This window comes from Mobula hypostoma, chromosome 13, assembly GCF_963921235.1.
Source record: "Mobula hypostoma chromosome 13, sMobHyp1.1, whole genome shotgun sequence".
Lineage (NCBI taxonomy): Eukaryota > Metazoa > Chordata > Chondrichthyes > Myliobatiformes > Myliobatidae > Mobula > Mobula hypostoma.
In genome coordinates this window covers 20189693-20209325 of record NC_086109.1, presented here as the reverse complement: position 1 = coordinate 20209325, position 19633 = coordinate 20189693, and positions in this window count along the sequence as shown.

The following is a 19633-nucleotide window of genomic DNA, read 5'->3' as shown; positions in this document are numbered from 1 at the left end:
TCTTTAGCCAGAGGGTAGTGAATCTTGCCACAGACAGCTGTGGAAGCTAAGTCATTGGGTATATTTAAAGCAGAAGTTGATAGTTTCTTGATTAGTGAGTGTGCCAAAGGTTATGGGAAGAAGGCAGGAGAATGGGTTTGAAAGGGGTAATGAATCAGCCTTAACGGAATGCGGGGTTGGCAGACTCAATGGGCCAAATGGCCCAATTCTACTCCTATGTTTGTTTTATGGTCTTCTGGTCGAAGAAAATACCACTGCCAAGAGTGAAACAAAAGAATATCAAGAATGTTTTTGAGTTCTAAATTAGAGATGGAAATCTCAGGGTTCATGGGTTAGAGATTATCCTCTGAGATGGGAAGAGACGAGATGAAGGAAGTTACTGATGAGAAACCTGGGTGCTCTAAAACTCTGGCATTGCTGAATTCCGAATCAAAGATAGGTCAGGGTCTAGAGCGCTGAGAGGTGAAAAGGGGCTAGTTAGGCCACTGGAACAGGAGTGGTGGTGAGATCCAAATGTTAACCATCTGAAAGATAAAGCAGTGTTGCTGTGTATTGATTTTCAAAACATGGGATCATGGGAACTGTGTCCCTTCTCAGTTAGGCCTTGATTTTCAGGAAGGAAACTTTGGGTAAATTTAATCCCAGCTCAGTGCTTTAGGTAGCAGAAGTAGGTATCCAGGAATAGTGTTAATCCCTATGAATCCTTTTCTGTTAACCCCTATGCTTGAAACAGCAAATGGCAAATATATAAATCAGTGTGATTTCACTGAATGAGCATACCATGGCTCATGATGGCAATCACAATGTTGTGAGTTCCAGTCCCATTCGAGAGCTTTCAACACCAAGTCCAGACTGATAATCCAGGACATGACTGAGGGAGTGTGGGACTACTGAAAGTCCCATCAATTGTTAAAATCTGGGCCCAGTCTTCCTTTTAGCTAGAGGTTAGAGATACCATAATATAACTTCAAAGAAGAGGAGTGAAGCCCTCCCAACCTTCTAACTGATCTCACAATGAACATCAAAAACAAGCATCTCAATATTCTCTCTTTACTCTCAGCCACATCCCTGACACTTACTCTGTACCCATCACCGGCCCACAGTCTAGACTATGTCCCATACTCTGCACCCTTTGTTCACACCCTGGACTGACCTTGTGAAGGCAGGTAGCCATTCTCTTCTTCTGATGTGTCTAGAACTAAAGGTGGCAAAGTAGTGTAGAAAGGAGCCATGGTCATGAAAAGGCTAGCAAAATACTTTACAGTGTCAGGGTTCAATTCCCGCCACTGTCCGTAAGGTGTTTGCACAGATCCAGGTGTTTGTACCCTGTTACCACGTGAGTTTCCTCCGGGTGCTCTGGTTTCCTCCCACAGTCCAAAGAAACACGGGTTAGGGTTCGGGTTAGTAAGTTGCGGGAATGCTATATTGATACCGGAAGCTTGCCGACACTTGCAGGCTGCTCCCAGCACATCCTCGGACTGTTTGTTAATGCAGACAATGCAATATTTCAATGTGCGTATATTTCAGTGACGAGAAAATCTGCAAGTGCTGGAAATCTAAGCAACAATCACAAAATGCGGGAGGAACTCAGCAGGCCAGGCAGCATCTATGGAAAAGAGTACAGTTGACGTTTCAGGCCGAGACCCTTCATCAGAACTGGGAAAAAAGGATGAGATGTTAGAGTAAGAAAATGGGGGGAGGGGAGGAAGAAGTACAGGGTGGTAGGTGATAGGTGAAACCGGGAGAGGGGGAAGAGGGCTGCGAAGCTGATGGGTGAAAGAGATAAAGGGCTGGAGAACAGGAAATCTGATAGGAGAGGATAGAAGTCCATAGAAGAAAAGGAAGGGATAGGAGAACCAGAGGGAGATAATGGGCAGGTAAGAGATAAGGTGAGAGAGGGAGAGAGGGAAACGGGAATGGGAAAGGTGAAGTGGGGGGGGAGGTATTTACCAGAAGTTCGAAAAATCAGTGTTCATGCCATCAGCCCAGGTGCTGCCCGGCCTGCTGAGTTCCTCTAGCATTTTGTGTGTGTTTTATATATTTCAGTATTTCAACGTACATGTGAAAAATAAAGCTAATCTTTTTATCTTTAATCTATATATATTAAGTAGAAGTCTTACAACAGTGAATACATTCTGAAATACTTTTTTAGCTGTCAAGCTTTTGAGGACATCTTGAGCTCATAGATAATGTTTTTTTCCTTTCAGAGTACAGTATATGTTGCCAACACAATCAGCCTATGAGTTGTAGGTGGGGCTCAATGAATTGCCCATTATACAGCAAGATTAAATTGCTCAGTAAACAGTCTACTTATAGAGCAAAGGAAACAAACTACAGCAACTCCAATATTAGTTATGTAATCACAGCAACAGCACGAAACTTGAGGTTCCCAGGTGTACTGGAGAATCGTTAATGCCCTTTTCAGGGCATGTTCCAATCATTTTTAAAGTATGAAGTAAATTTATTATCAAAGTATTTAAGCTCTATGTTACCATATACTACTTTGAGATTCATTTTCTTGCAGGCATTTACATGGTAAAGAATGAAATCCAATAGAATTTACAAAAAAACTACACATGAACTAAGGCTGACAAAGAACCAATGTGTTAAAGAAAACAAGCTGTGCAGATACACAAATAACATTGAGAACATGAGTTGTAAAAGGCTGTGAACCCCCAAACCTGAAGGATTTGTGGACCACTCTTAGTCTGGCCTTTAACCTTTGACCTGTTTGGCATGGGTGACCCTACCAAGAGCCAAAGCATAAAGCCCTGACTCCGATCAACATAGCTCTCTGGATCATTGGGGCATACAAACCTCCAAACAATGACAAGGTTGTGTTCCTCTTGGAAAGAAAGCAAGAATAATTTTCACCAAAGTGGTTGAACGAATTATTCCATAAGACTATTGAAGTTCTTTAAGAAGCGATAAGATTTATCTTTGGTGATAAAAGATATTGAGTGATGTGGAAAAAGTTAAGTAGGTAGACCTGACATTTATCTAGATCGGACTGATAACTTCTGTTTATTCCCAGAGACATAAATGATGTAATTAGGAGCAGAAGGCAAACTGCTAAAGGAACTCAAAGTGTCAGGCAGCATCTGTGAAGACAAAGGGACCTTGATGTTCTGGGTGTCGTCCTGATGAAATATCTCCACCCTGAAACATCAACCATTCCTTTGTCTCCACAGATGTTGCTTGACCCATTGAATTCCACCAGCAGTTTGTTTTCTTGCTTCCTAAATGCCTTCATGTAATTATGATTCACAGTTATAAAAATAGCAATGATCAAGTTCAGCATCACTTCCCTGAAATTCTTAATGAGAATTAAGTTTCAATACTTTCACTGAAAGTAAATGAACTATGTGGAGCTGGGTGGTCCTGCACTGGATCAAATATCCAGCACCCCTGAACCCAGAGTGACGGGACAAAGAGTTCCACCCTGATAGAGATTTACTAGTACGCTTATCAACTTTCATCCCTAAGGATTGTTTATTGGGGTAAAAAGAGACCCGATTGCAGCATGCTGGGTGGAGCAGTTTATTGCAAATCGCCTTTTTCATCTCTGGTCCAAACACAACTCATACAGATGAGTGAAACTCCCACTTCTGTCATGGGGAGTTGGATAGTTGTGTGACTTGGAATCGTGCCTTCTCATATCTGACACATAGGGTCAAACAACAGAACTATGTGGTAGAGCTCATGCACACAAGTTCGAGAGCAATGAGTCTGCCGGGATGACATTAGTGGGCTGTAATGTGACCAGGAATGATTTGAGATTGCCATTACAAATGAGTAAAACTGGGTTTCCTCACTGTAGAACAGAGAAGATTGAATAATTAAAGTTCAAAGTAAATTTTATTATCAAGGTACATATACTGTATGTCACCATAGACAACCCTGAAATTCAATTTCTTGTGGGCATACTCAACAAACCTAATGAATTATAACGGAATCTATGAAAGACCACCCAACTAGGGTGCTCAACCAGAGAGCAGAAGACGAGATGCACACATGCAAAATGGAGAAACTATAATATAAAAAATAAGCAATAAATATCGAGAACAAGAGAAGAGAGGAATTTAAATGCTGGGCCAGCTGGACTGAAAAGGCAAGGTATTGGGACTGGAGGCGAGGGTGGAGCTGGTTCTGCTCTGTGCTGTTTTACTCCACTGTCCTCGGTGCTGACGCTGTGTCGTGCCCTGGCCACTGTCGGCTTAGTGTCTGTGAGCTACGCCGCGATCTGCCTCTGTGTGATGGACTGAGGCTTAGACTATGGGCCCACTGACTGCTCCCGGTTTAGGGTTTATGGACTCAATTTCATTCTGAGTGCTAATGCTTGCTTCATTGTTTGCATGATTTGATTTCATTTGTTTTTTATTCTCTCTAAACATTGGGTGTTAGTCTTTTTTAAAACTGGGTTCTTTCGGGTTTCTTGTTTTGTGGCTGCCCGTTAGGCAGATGAATCTCAAGGTTGTATAATTTATATATAATTTGATAATAAATGTAGTCTGAACTTGAACATTTGGAACTTTGAAGAGTCCTTGAAAGTGAGCCCATTAGTTGTGGGGACATTTCATTGATGGGCAAGTGAAGCTCCCACAGCCAATGGACTCACTTTCAAAGACTCTTCATCTCTTGTTCTCAATATTTAATTCTTATTTATTTATAATTTTGTTTCTTCTATTGGCATTTGCGCAATTTGTTGTCTTCTGCACTCTGGTTGAATGGGCGGCCTTTCCTGGATTCTGTTACAGTACGTGTTCACTGACATGAAGGATTCTTGTAGAGCATGAGGGATAAATAGTTTCCATAAACATCCATTGGTAACAAGGAGGTAGAGACTTGATAGCTGGCAGGAAAACTAGTGGATGGGAGATGAAGGGAAGGATTTTTACACAGTGAATTGTTAGCATCTGGAGTGCACCATCTGGAAGGAGACATAGTAACTCTACACACTATATGTTGCAAGAATTAATTTGGTTACAGTCCATGTAGTATTGATCTTTAAAGCAGCAGTCATACACCATGGAGATAAAATGCTATGCTTAGCACACCTAAAGTGGCAAATTGGACAGCTCATTCAAAGGACAGTATATTCATAATGGGCCAAATGTCTTCCTTCTCCAATGAAAGATTAAACCTTTTACTGGTGGCATGACTGCTCTCTGATTTTTGACTTGACAAAGAGAACACAGAACAAATAGATCCAAACACTGAGCAGCAGATACAACGGTGAGGGGAGGCACTGCACAGTTATGAGCTAGCCTGAGAGATCACTGACTGTTATATATACAATCATCAATGTAGAGTAACAGACATACGTAGTTTGCCTTATCTGAAAACAGGAAACAGATGCTTGCAGAGGAAAGGATGCAGATGTTGCAAGACTTATTTTCTGTTACAGTCCACGTGGTATTAATCTTCGAAGCAGCAGTTATACATTGAACCTCAGGATATTTGTGGAAGTCATCCTATCCCCAGCACCTCCGTTGCTGGGCCTCAGTGACCTCAACAACCCTAAGCACTGCAGGGAAGCTCTACACTGCATGAGTCACAATTGGAGAATGAAGAGCACTCAAATTAATTCAGAGTATTAATGTCCAATTTGACACCACGCTGAAGTTGTGAGGTCGGCAGGGAATGGAAATTAATTCTTTTAGTTCAAGTTTGTTTGTTGAGTGGCACTGTTTTCAGCCAGCTGAATATTTGGTCTTTCGATCATCTGCAGTTACCCATTATGGTTTCAGATCTCCTTTTGAGAAGGAAGTATTTGCATTCATTTACATGGCGCCTTTTCACAACCATGCGTCAGCCCAAAGAGCTCTGCGGCTCACGAAACATCTTTCAAATGTGGTAGAATAGTCTACGTATCTGACCAGCCAGGTGCAAAGCAAGCTCCCACAAACAGTAAGGTAGCAATGACCAAATAGTCCGGTTTTCGTGAGGTTTATTGATCAGGACATGACAGGGAGTATCTTTCTTCATGGGTATTGCTTACATCCACCTAATTGGGCGATTATAAATTACAGCACTGTGTCTGAGTTAGTTGTGCTGAGCGTGAGTGTGGGTTTGTGGGGTGAATTCTGAAAGGTGAAATAAAGCTTACAACTATTCAAACTCCCTCAGTACTTTACTGTAGGTGTTGACTCTCCCACTACATTAAGGAGCAAGGGGCACAACATCAACTGTCTTGCCTTGTGCATTACATCTCCCACCTCCCTCACACCCCCTTCAGGCGACAGACCTGAACAGGCCGCAGTTACTTTGTTAAGGAAAATTTCTTAAAGGAAAAGTTCTAAATTTTTTTTTGAATGGCAATAAAGGTATCCAAGGTCCTTTCTCTAGACTGCTAATTGTTGCTCCCAATGCTGATGCCTAAGGAGGTGAAATGTCTCCTAACTCTCTGTCCCTACCTCTGGCACCATGGATCGATTGGCAATCAGTTGTTGTCCTGCTTATGCTTTCTGTTTTGGTTAGGACTGCACTAACGGGCATACAAGAAGCCCAGTAGCAACTTTCAGTGTAGATTTTACTTCCAAAGTAATACTTAATAAAATGTCATTATCTGTATTCACTCTACCCAGCAAGTCAACGCATTCACTTACCACATGCCTAAAGGTCATAAAGTCATACGGCTTTGTAACAGGCCCTTTGACTCAACCGGTCCATGCCAACCAAGTCACCCATCCAAGCTAGTGCCATTTGCCTGCATTTAGCCCAAGTCCCTCTAATCCATTCCTATCCATGTTCCTGTCCCAGTACAGTACATTTTAAACGATGGTAAGATGAGTTTCCTCTGGCAGCTCATTCCACCACCTTATGGGTGAAAAAGTTTCATCTTAGGCTCCTACTAAATCTCTCCCCTCTTATCTTAAACCATGTCCTCTAGTTCTTGATCCTTTAGCCCTGGGGGAAAAAAAAACGTGCACATCCTCTCTGTCTATGTCTCACGTTATTGTATACACTTCTACAAGATCAGCTCACATTCTTCTATTCCTCATTGCAAAACATCCCAACTTTATCTACCTCTCTCCATAACTAAGTCCCTCAAATCCTGGCAACGTCCTCACAAATCTCCTCTGTGTTCTTAATGACATCTTAGATAGAGTTCTTAAAGATAGCGGAGTCAAGGGATATGGGGAGAAGGCAGGAACGGGGTACTGATTGTGGATGATCAGCCATGATCACAGTGAATGGCGGTGCTGGCTCGAAGGGCTGAATGGCCTACTCCTGCACCTATTGTCTATTGTCTTTTGTCTATTTCCAACAGATGGGTGACCAAAATTGAACACAGTATTAAAATACTAAGGTTTAATTCCCAAATCTTATTAAAAAGTTTGAGAGGCTCATAAATAGGGCCCAGCCTCCCTTATGCATGAGTAGTTTTTTTTTTTATTTCACAAATATACTTTATTCATAATCACACATACAGGAAATACAGTTGGCACATGCCCTTCAAGTTAACGCATCCTCCTGCAATGTGTCATTATCACCCACGCTTCCTCCTTAAACAATACAACCATGAAGAGGCTGTTACATAGGAGTCTCAGTGTCCATTGGTGGCAGAGTCCTAAATTGTGATCTGTCCTCATGAAGCCTCAGTGATGGCTGCAAGTAATTGGAGCCAGAAATGGAAAAGGCTATAGAAGATAGTGGATACAGCCCAGTCCATCACAGGCAATAATTCTCCCTAGCAATGAATGTATTTACTTGGAGTGCTGCCACAAGAAAGCAGAATCCATTATCAAAGACCCTCACCATCTAGGCCATGCCCTCTTCTTGCTGCTACCTTTGGGTAGAAGGTACAGAAGCCTTAGGTCCCACACCAGCAGGTTCAGGAACAGTTATTACCCTACAACCATCAGGTTCCTGAAGTGACATGGGCCACTCACCACAACTCTATGACTTACAAACTCACTTTCAAGAACTCTTCATAACTCAGACAAAGCTGTTACAGAAACTGCAATGAAGGGTCCTTCTACTTATGTGTGGTACAGTATTCTGGAGTCTCCACCCGGAAATTGTTTGACAGACAGTAAACCGAGTGGAAGCTACTGACATGATGAAGGAAGCCATAGACACCGCTAAAGATGTAGGACCTTCATTGCTGCCCTAAATGCCAGTGGCATAATAAGCAAAGAAGAAGAAGAAAGACCTCTTGCCTTCCCTCTTTGAATTCCTAATGGCATCATAAAAATAAAAAGGTAATCATTATAACGGATTTGGCTTGAACCACTTCAAGAATATAAACGATTAAGGTTTTCCAATATGCTGCGCTCTCTGGTAAAGCAATAAATTCTCTTTGGCAGATTTGTGCCTTTAGTTTCAGTGGAGTATGTACAGAGCTGCCTGCAGAGGTATCATTCCACTGGGGTATTTGTCCTCCACCATATAGTCAAGTTCTGTTATTCCCTTGAAGGGTGTTGGACCTGAAACTCTAACTCTGTTTCTCTTTCCAATAATGCTACCTGACAAGCACTTTTGTTTTTTTTTGAGAGTACCAGCATCAGCAGGTTTTAAATTTCTGTGTGTTACGTCCTTGATAATCCTCATGAGTATTTATTTGATTTGCAGTTAATGTTGTTGCTTCACAACTTTAGAGCCCTATTTTGCGTTCTCCTGATCATTCCCATGATGTTTTCCCCAATCTCACTTTCTCCTTCCTCAGACTTTGCTTCCATTAATGTTTATTCTGTAATGTCCTTCTCCCGCCATCAATCCTATTTCCTCCTCCTGACATCCATCTTCCTTCTGTTACCCCTTTGGTCCTGTGACAGCCAATACAGGACCGGGCAGCGCAGTAGGGTAGCAATTAGTGCAACACTTCACAGTTCTAGTGATCACCAACTGCATTCAATCTGGCCGCTGTCTGTACAGAGTTTGTACTTTCTTCCCATGACCATGTAGATTTCATCCAAGTACTCCAGTTTCCTCCCACATTACAAAGGGCCCCCCTCGAAATGAATGCTATCATTGTATCTGCCTTCCTTACTAATACCACAATCTGCAAGTTAACCTTCAGGAGACCCTGCACGAGAACTCTTGGTAGCTCCAGTTTCTGAATTCGCACCTGGTCTGTGCCTTTATTTCTTCTACCAAACTGCATGACCATACATCTCCCTAAACTGTATTCCATCAGAGCAACACACAAAATGCTGGAGGAACTCAGCAGGCCAGGCAGCATCTATGGAAAAGAGTACAGTCGACGTTTCAGGCCGAGACCCTTCGGCAGGACTGGAGGGAAAAAAAAGCTGAGTAGATTTAAAATTTGTGTGTGTTGCTCGGATTTCCAGCGTCTGCAGATTTTCTCTTGTTTGTGATTGTATTCCATCTGCCACTTCTTTGCTCATTCTCCTAATCTCCTTCTGCGGACTCCCTGTTTCCTCAGTGTTACCTGTTGTAACAGTGAGGTAGTTTTCACGGGTTCATGGTCCATACGGAAATCTGATGGCGGAGGGGAAGCCCCTGTTCGGGCTCCTGTTCCTCCTCTCTGATGGTTGTAATGAGAAGGGGGCATGTCCCAGGTGGTACAGATCCTTAATGATGGATGCTGCCCTCCTGTGAGACCACCTGTTGAAGCTGTAGCCTTTGGGATGTGAGAAGAAACCATGCAGTCACAGGGAGAACATGTGAACCCCACACAGATACCACCTGAGGTCAGGATTGAACTAGAGTCGCTGAAACCGTGAGGCGGCAGCTTTACCAACTGTGCCACCCTGCTGCCCCACCGCTGTCCACCCCTCCCCCCCATGATAGATTCACACTCAGCTTTTATGGAAACATGCAACATTTTAACCATATAACCATATAACAATTACAGCACAGAAACAGGCCATCTCGGCCCTTTTAGTCCATGCCGAACTCTTACTCTCACCTAGTCCCACCGACCTGCACTCAGCCCATAACCCTCCATTCCTTTCCTGTCCATATAGCTATCCAATTTAACTTTAAATGACAACATCGAACCTGCCTCAACCACTTCTGCTGGAAGCTCGTTCCACACAGCTACCACTCTCTGAGTAAAGAAGTTCCCCCTCATGTTACCCCTAAACTTTTGCCCTTTAACTCTCAACTCATGTCTTCTTGTTTGAATCTCCCCCACTCTCAATGGAAAAAGCCTATCCATGTCAACTCTATCTATCCCCCTCATAATTTTAAACACCTCTATCAAGTCCCCCCCTCAACCTTCTATGCTCCAAAGAATTTTCATTAACAACCAAAATGATCTCAGGACGTGCCGGGGGGGGGGGGGCAGCCTGCAAATGTCACCATACATTCCAGAGCATGCCCACAATGTAGCATGCCCACAATGCTCGGCAGAACAACACAGAACACTACAAGCAACAAAAGAACAACAGCAAAATAAGCCCCTAGCCTCCCCTTCCTCCCTCCACCCCCCCCCCACACACACACACACACATTCTTCTTTAACTGCAGAACAGGCGCCTGGGTCTCCAGTCTCCTGTCTCCAGGTTTCAGTCATCACGCTTCGATTTCTATACTTCTGACCGACCTTTGGGCTTACTCTTTGGTGCCAGCCTCCAGAGTAGACGATGACAGGATCCCAAACTCCACGCTTGAGCTCTGGGCATGCCAGCTGACCAGCCCTTGTGCCTCCCGCTCACATGAACATCCCATCCCTAAGAACCGCCAACCTGGGGCAGCCGTTCGACAGCCATTCGCGTCGCTGGCCTCCAAGTGTATTATGGAGTCCTGGGCTCTAGGCGTCCTTCATCGCTCATCCATTTTGCTGGACTCTGAACAAAGAGCACAAAATTGAAGCCCAGACTCTGAACGTCTTTCAGCACCTGTCCATATCGCTGGATTTTGAACTAGACCCCCCCCCACATCCATGACACTAATCCCTAATCTGGCCCAAACTCCCTCTCTGTCCCCAAAACCATCCCTACAAACTTATAAATAACTAAGTTTGAGCCACAGTCTTGATGGAGATCACTGCTTGGAACTCCAAGCTCGGTCCTTCCCACCTTTCCCTCTCCATGACCCACTCCTCTCTTCCCCCATCAACCCCTTCCACCACCTGCGGTATACTAACACAGCACTGCTGCCTCTATTGAAGAAATGCTTTCGTTCTTGTTTTTTGCAGATTGTGCAGAAGATCAGCACAACCAACACCAGCACAAAACTGGTACAAGTCTCGCTGCCTTTTCTTATGTTTGCTTTCTAGGCAGACCTTAAGTATAAACAAACACAAGCGCCAATTTAGCTCTCACGGTCAAAGTCATGGTCACCCTCGCTCTCAGAACCTTGCCCCAGAATGCTTACAGGCTGCTAAAATGCCTCATCTAATGCAGCATTGCTCAGTTCTGCATGGTAATCGGCAAAGTGGGAGTCTTTTAATTTTTGATAAGTGTGTCCTTTTTGATCACAGCTGGACGAATTGCTGGATGCCAACTCTGCAAACGTTTAGAGAAGTCCTTCTGATGCACTTACAGAAACTTTGCTGGCAGCTACCTCTTTGGTCAGTCTCCATGTTCTAACTCAGACTGGTCCAGTGAATATGGAACCACTCGTCTTTCTGCAGGATTCTTTTTTTCCACTATTACCACCCACTTAGATTTGAAGAGGAACTTGTTGAATCCACTTAGGGTGTGGCAATGGGTTTCTGGTTTGAGTCCGTTTACTTGAGGTTTGTTTGGCAAAGAGTGGGGCAGCACTGTGCCAATGACTGCAAGAGAGACCTGACCCTTTAAATAATGCTCACCTTGAGTCTAATTAAAGCTGGTTTTTCTCAGAGTTAACAGTGCCATATTTGCTTCAAATTAATGTGGCTGGAAATATTGCTAGAAATGAATTTTGTGCATGGATCTACCACATGATACAATTTGTGTTCGCTGGACGCTCATAAAACTGTGCACTAAAACCGTACACCAGAATGCCATACCTATGATGCTCTTGCAATCCAAAGGATTCAAGGTACATTTATTATTTAAGTATGTATGTAGTATACAACCCTGAGATTTGTCTTCCCACAGACAGCCACAAAACAAAGAAAACAACGAAACCAGTTCAAGAAAAAACATTTCCGTCCCCTCACATGCTAAAAACAAATTGTGCCAATGGCAGAAAACACAGAAAATAAAACACAAATCGAAAGACTCCATATTCAGATCAGCTCAGTGTTCATTCTCTGCAGGCTGCCCCGATTCGAAGTTGCCCAAAGTAGCATCAGAAAAGGGCATGAGCAGAAACTACAGTCCAATCCAGAAGCCGCAGACCCAGAACTTTGGTACCACACTCCAACAGCATCAAGGGAGAGAGAGAGACCATCTGAATACAGGGGCCTTCCATCAGGAGCAGCGAGTGAGAGGGAGAGAGGGGCTGTCATACGCAGACATCTTCCTCCGGCAACAGCGATCGCAAGGCTAGTCAACGGCACTGAACACTCACTCCCCTCGATGTTTTTAATCTTCCTCAATGGTTTAATCGGTGAGGTTGGCAAGAAATGGAGTCGCTCAGGGTCTCACGCCCCACCTCTAAGCTTCTTAGCCTCAAGGCTGCTCGCCTCCCAGAACTTTCTCGGAGATTGCAAAGCGCCAGATCGCTCAATCGGCCCGAAAACACACCATCAAACTGTAGATCCCAGGCTCCAACAGTACCAGGACCACATTTAAAAGAAAAAGAAGATGTAAAATAAGTGAAAGAGACAGGTTCTTCCAAAGTCAAGAATGAGGCATACAACTTGTTGCTTACAGCGATTTTATTAAATGTTACAAAAGCAGAAAACAAATGAGAAAGGAGAGCTGATAGAGCAAAAAGAAAAAAGCAGTCACCGTTCTTATATTTAAAATTACAGATAACACAAATTCCAGTAATAACCATTAGCCTATGAAATAGCCAGATTTAAATAGTGCAACACCTGCTACTGAAAACTAAGACGTTTCTAGAGAAGTACAGAAGCAACTGTACCATAATTACTGGAAATTTGACTAAATAATCACCTGAATATAGGTGATTATATAAAAATACAAGCAAGGATAGGAAAGCTGAACTACAAAAAAAATAACAATTCTACACACCAATCCAACACCTCTAATGAATAATATTAACTCACTGATTGGTTAACATGATAATAGATTCCGTTTTCATCAGTGCATTCTGGGTATCTTGGACATTGTGCTGATAGATTGTTATGGACATCCCCATATATAACAAGATTCAGTCTCTCAACTCTCTTTCCTCCTTTAAAACTCACTTGGATGAACCTCCACCATCCAGGAAATTCCCTCTTTTCATTGCTGACATCAGGCAGGAGGTACAGGAGCCTGAAGGCCCACATGCCAAGGTTCAACAATGGCTTTTTCCCCACTGCCAGCAGATTCTGGAACCCACCTGATGAACCCTAATTCGTCCTCAGACTACATTTTCGTCAGCTTGCATTAATGTCATTACGCTTTATGTTTGTTTATTTTATCATGTAAGTTATGTATAATTCATTTTAATTTACACTATGTTAACTTATGTTTGTAATATACTGTGTTGCTGCCACAGAAAGCTAACTTTCCTGGCATTTATACTCTGAGTACGTAAGCCCATGACAACCAAGTTAAACTTGTTCTTGAACTTGAATTCACCTCCTTGGTTTTTGGTTCTAGTATTTCAAAACATATTGTTCACTCGTTTCCACTTTTCACTTCTATGAAGGCACGATGTAATGCAGGTCATTACTGCAGTATATCCTAGCTGTGCTGTTCTTAATAACATGAGCAGGGTGCTATGCAACAAATCCTTTATTATAAACGTTACATTACAAATGTAGTGGTGCTGATGCCAAATCGCAGAAGCTGTTGCCAGTACTATATTGAAGATGTGGTGTAAAAACTGAGCTATGGATAATGAAGAACAGATGTTGCATTATAAACACTCTGTCAGAGAGTTTGTGAGAGAGTCGTGGAACTACCGGTGCTGATTTACCAGTCCTGCGTTTCAGATCCACACGATAGGTGCTGTGTTACAGATGTTCTTCACTAATGCTTTGCAGATATTAGAGCCGTTTCCTTACAGATGATTTCTTACGGATGCTGCTCTGGGGGGGGGGGGGGGCAGCATGATAGCATAGTGGTTAGTGCAACACTTTACAGGGTTCAATTCTCACTGCTGGTTCCAAGGGTGGCAGGGTGGAGATACGTCTCTACCAAAAGAGGTCTAAGGTGCTCCTTCCCTCCACTAGCCTGCAGGTCACCCTCGGGCAAGGCGTAGCACCTGCTTAGCCCACCCACCTGCCCAGATCAGGGTCACGTGAAGCCATAGGAGCAGGAAGTGGATGGTCACGTGAACAGCTGGTACATATCACAAGTCCTGGTTATCCAACCACTGATGTCAGGCAGGCAGTCTCTGAAGGGTATTGCTAATGGCTGGGGTCACCCGTCTTGTGAAGACACTGCCCAGAAGAAGGCAACGGCAAACCACTTCTGTAGAATTTGCCAAGAACAGTCATGGCCCTAGACCGTGATCTCCTACGTCATAGGACATGGCGCATGATATTGATGATAATGATGTCTCCAAGGAGCTTATACTTTCTCCCCGTGACTGCATGGGGTTCCTTCAGGTGCTCAAGACACCTCCCACATTCCAAAGAAGTACAAGTGTAGGTTAGTAAGTTGTGGGCATGTTACGTCAATGCTAGAAACATAGTGGACCCTTGCGGGCTGCCCTCAGCACATCCTTGGACTGTGTTGATCGCCCATACAAAAACATACATATCATTGTATCTTTCACTGTTTTGATGTACGTGTGACAAGTAAAGCTAATTTTCAAATCTTTATCTTTTTATCTGTGGGCTCAATACGAATGCTGACAGACCTGCCAGTGGCTTCCATTACCCTGGGTATTTTATTGGAAGTATTTAGTTACCACAGACGAAGGTGGTGGGAGGGGAAGTTGTAGGAGTCTGGATTTGATTTCCATTGTGGTTCTAGATAGAATTCCCCAGACAGCCAGCCAGAATCAGAGTCAGGTTTAATATCACTGACATATGTCATGAAATTTGTCGTTTTGCAGCAGCTGTACATTGCAATACATTTAAGGCATCCGTTAGTCTTGCGAGACCGCGGATCTGCGCCTGGAAAGTCTTCACTCTCCAGGGCGCAGGCCTGGGCAAGGTTGTATGGAAGACTGGCAGTTGCCCATGCTGCAAGTCTCACCTCTCCACGATACTGATGTTGTCCAAGGGCCGATACAGCTTGGCACCAGTGTGGTCGCAGAGCAATGTGTGATTAAGTGCCTTGCTCAAGGACACAACACGCTGCCTCGGCTGGGGCTCGAACTCACAACCTTCAGATCACTAGTCCAATGCCTTAACCACTTGGCCACGTGCCCTCAATACGTAATAACATCACTATAAATCACAATAAGATCTCTCTATATAAAATTAATTACGCAATGCAAAAATAGAGGGGAAAGTATTGTGAGGTGGCGTTCATGGGTTCATTGTCCATTCAGAAATCTGATGGCAGAGGGGAGGAAACTGCTGCTAAAATGCCAGGTGTGTCTTCATACTTCTATACCTCCTCCTTGTTGGTAGAAATGAGACGAGGGAATATCCTGTATAATGGGAGTCCTTAATGATGGATGCTGCCTTTTTTCATGCATCGTCTTTTGAAGATATCCTCAGTGCTGGGGAGGCTAGTGCCCATGATGGAGCTGGATGAGTTTGCAACTGTCTGCAATTTTTTCCAATCCTCTGCAGTGGCCCCTCCGTACCAGATGTAATGCAACCAGTTAGAATGTTCTCTCCGGTGCATTGGTAGAGAAGTGCTAGTCTTTGATGGCAAACCAAATCTCATCAAATTTCTAATGAAATATAGCCATCGTCATGCCTTCTTTGTAATTGCGTCAATATGTTGGGCCCAGGATAGATCTTCAGAGATGTTGACACCTGGGAACTTGAAGCTGCTCACCCTTGTTCCTGCTGATCCCTCGATAAGAACTGATGTATGTTCCCTCGACTTACCCTTCCTGTAGTCCACAATCAATTCCTTGGACTTATTGAAGTTGAGTGTAAGGCTGTTGTTGCAATGCCACTCAACCAGCTGATCTATCTCGCTCCTGTATGCCTCCATGTCACCATCTGAAATTCCGCCAACAATAGTGTGTCATCGTCAAATTTATAGATGGCGCTGAGGTGTGCCTAGACACACAGTCATGGGTGTGGGGAGAGGTGGAGCAGTGAGATAAGCAAGCATCCTTCAAGTATGCTGGTGTTGATTGTCAGCAAGGAAGAGGTGGTATTTCTGATCCACACTGATTGTGGCCTCCCAATGAGGAAGTCCAGGATCTAGTTCCAGAGGAGGTACAGAGGCCCAAGCTTTGGAGCTTGTTGATTAGCACTGAAGGTATGACGGTGTTGAATGTTGGGTTGTAATCAATAAACAGAAGTCTGACATCGATATTGCTACTGTCTAGGTCGTGCAAGGCTAAGCTGAGAGCCAGCAAGGTTGCATCTGCTGTGGACCTATTGTGGCAACAGGCAAAATGCAGCAGGTCTAGGTCCTTGCTGAGGCAGTAGTTGATTCTTGTTATGACCTACCTCTAAAAGCACTTCATTACAGCAGATGTGAGTGGTAACTGGGTGATAGTCAACTGAGGCAGCTCCACCTCCTACTGTAGCAGTAAGAGATTGAAGATGGCCTTAACCAATTTCCCCCGGGATCAATAAAGTATGACTATGACTATGACTGACCAACACTCCTGCCAGTTGGTTGGCACAAGTTTTCATTGCCCTACCAGATACCAGGGCTGATGTCCTGTTTCTCATTGTTATCCAGCCTCTCCAGCCATCCTGTCCGGACAGGATTAAGCTGATCTCCTAGAGTTGGCCACAGCTCCCATCAATACCACCGATGTTCTCGTTTTGACCTTCCCACACTAATCAAATAGCCTCCAGACATTGAAATGCTAGATTCTAATGAACAAATCAAAACTGGTATTTGGATCCCAGTAAGAACCTGGGCCTCTAGGAGAGGTGCAATAACATCAAATGAGAAAAAGAAGATATTAATTCTCTAGCAATTTATCCTATTTGATTTACAGATGGGATATTTTATTTTGGTTCAGCCAGAGGTGAACACAGTGGAAGGTAGCAATGTAGGTCATTGTTATCTGTAGCACACTGTATGGGGATCTAAATACAATGGTCACCGCCATTCAAAGAGTTAACTTTGCTCAGTTGGAGCTGTTGCATTATTGGTAAAAAATTAGCTTTATTTGTTACATTCAAAACATAGTATGAAATGCATCACTTGTACCAACAACCAGTACAGTCCGAGGATATGCTGGGGCAGCCCGCAAGTGTCACCATGCTTCCGGCTCCAATATAACGCGCTCATAGCTTACTCGCCCTGTCCCGAACCCATACCCTTTTGGAATGTGGGGGGAAACTGGAGCTCCCAGAGGAGGCCTTGTCACATGCAAACTACTTACAGTCTGTGGTGGGAATCGAACCCCCGTCATTGGTCTCTGGCACTGTAAAGCGTTGTGTGAACCGCTACGCTTCCGCGCTGCCCCCAAGAGAGGTTGTGAGTGTATTGGAACAGAGAGGACAGCTTATCACTACCAATACATGTTTCAGGAGGTGCGTTCTCCAACTTTCTTTGGTCCATTTAATGCTGGTTATTCTGAATCCGGAATTAAATAGGCACTAATCTCCCACCAACTGCTTACCAGAAAACATCACATCAAAGTATCAGCTCACCTGACTGATCCCCTGCGCCAGCAGAGCATCTCATCTTTTCATGGTTCGACACTAACCAGATTGAGGATTAACCCACTCAACACTAGAAGATAATTCATATTTTAGATTCAGATTATGAGGACACACAGTCCTCTTTTATTGTCATTTAGTTATGCATGCATTAAGAAATTATACAATGTTCTCTGGTGTGATATCACAGAAACACAGGACAGAACAAAACTGAAAAACTGACAAAAACCACATAATTATAACGTATAGTTACAACAGTGCAAGCAATACCGTAACTTGATGAAGAACAGGCCATGAGCACGGTAAAAAAAGTTCAAAGTCTCTCGAAAGTCCCACATCTCACGTAGACGGGAGAAGGAAGAAAACTCTCCTTGCCATACCCGACCACGGTCCGACTCTGAGTCGTCCGAGAACTTCGAGCTCCGACCAACCCTCCAACACTGAGCACCGAGCACCGAGCACCACCTCTGCCGAACGCTTCGACCCCAGCCCCAGCTGCCAGCTGCAGACAAAGCCAAGGATTTTGGGGCCTTCGCTCTGGAGATTCTCGATCGCACAGTAGCAGTGGCAGCGAACCGGGCATTTAAGAAGTTACTCCAGATGTTCCTCCGTGCTCTCACGGCTGTCTCCATCAATATACCCATTAATCTGCTATTAGATATATTTTGGATATCGGTGATAGAACTGCCAGAAGACAATTCTGGATCATGCTTGGCTTACATCGTGACTCTCCCTGTACATCTTGGATCCGTTTGCACATAATTTCCACACTCAGATCACACATTGAAGTTGCTCAACCCTGGTCAGGCGCACCAGCAATCATTTCCTGGTAGAAGCATGCTCATTGGCAGATAGATCCAGACACAATTTTAGCTTTCAACTGAGAGTGGGGAAGTTGCAGGGAGATTTTACACAGAGTGGCTAGTGCCCCAAACATGCTGCCAGGGGGAAGTTCATTTGATTTATTATCAAATTATGTCACCATATACTACCTTGAGATACATTTTCTTGCAGGCATCCATGGTAGATACAAAGAAGTACAACAGAATCAATGAAAAAAACACACACAAATACAGGCAATGTGCAAAAGAAGACAAACTGTGCATATCATTAATTAACTAATTAATCTGATAACATGAGTTGTAGAGTCATTGAAAGTGAGTCTATAGCTTGTGTTCAGTGATTAGTTTGGTGTAGAAGTAGGTGAAGTTATCTACCCTAGTTCAGGACCCTGATGACCTCTCTCCAGTATTGCCACTTCCACATTTCTTTTTGCACTTTCGCAAATTGCGCTGCAGGAGACAACTTGACCCATCCAGTCTATCCCTCTAAAATCCTGCAGGGAGATTTAGAATGGCTTACCATGTTCTGGATCCCTAACCTCCTCTCTCCAATTCTGGTCAACTGCAGACCTTGTTTGCATCTTTCGGTTAACTGAAACAGATACTATCCTGCAGAATAAAGGGGGGTAAAGTGGAAAGAGAGGCAGAAATTATGCTTTAGTGACACACAGAATTTATGTTACGCTCTTTGTTGTATGTATTACTGCATTCATTATTATCATGTTTACAAGATAATAAGAGGAATAGATAGAGTGGATAGCCAGCGCCTCTTCCCCAGGGCACCACTGCTCAATACAAGGGGACATGGCTTTAAGGTAAGGGGTGGTAATTTCAAGGGGGATATTAGAGGAAGGTTTTTTACTCAGAGAGTGGCTGGTGCGTGGAATGCACTGCCTGAGTCAGTGGTGGAGGCAGATACACTAGTGAAGTTTAAGAGACTACTAGACAGGTATATGGAGGAATTTAAGGTGGGGGCTTATATGGGAGGCAGGGTTTGAGGGTTGGCACAACATTGTGGGCCGAAGGGCCTGTACTGTGCTGTACTATTCTATGTTCTATGTTCTAT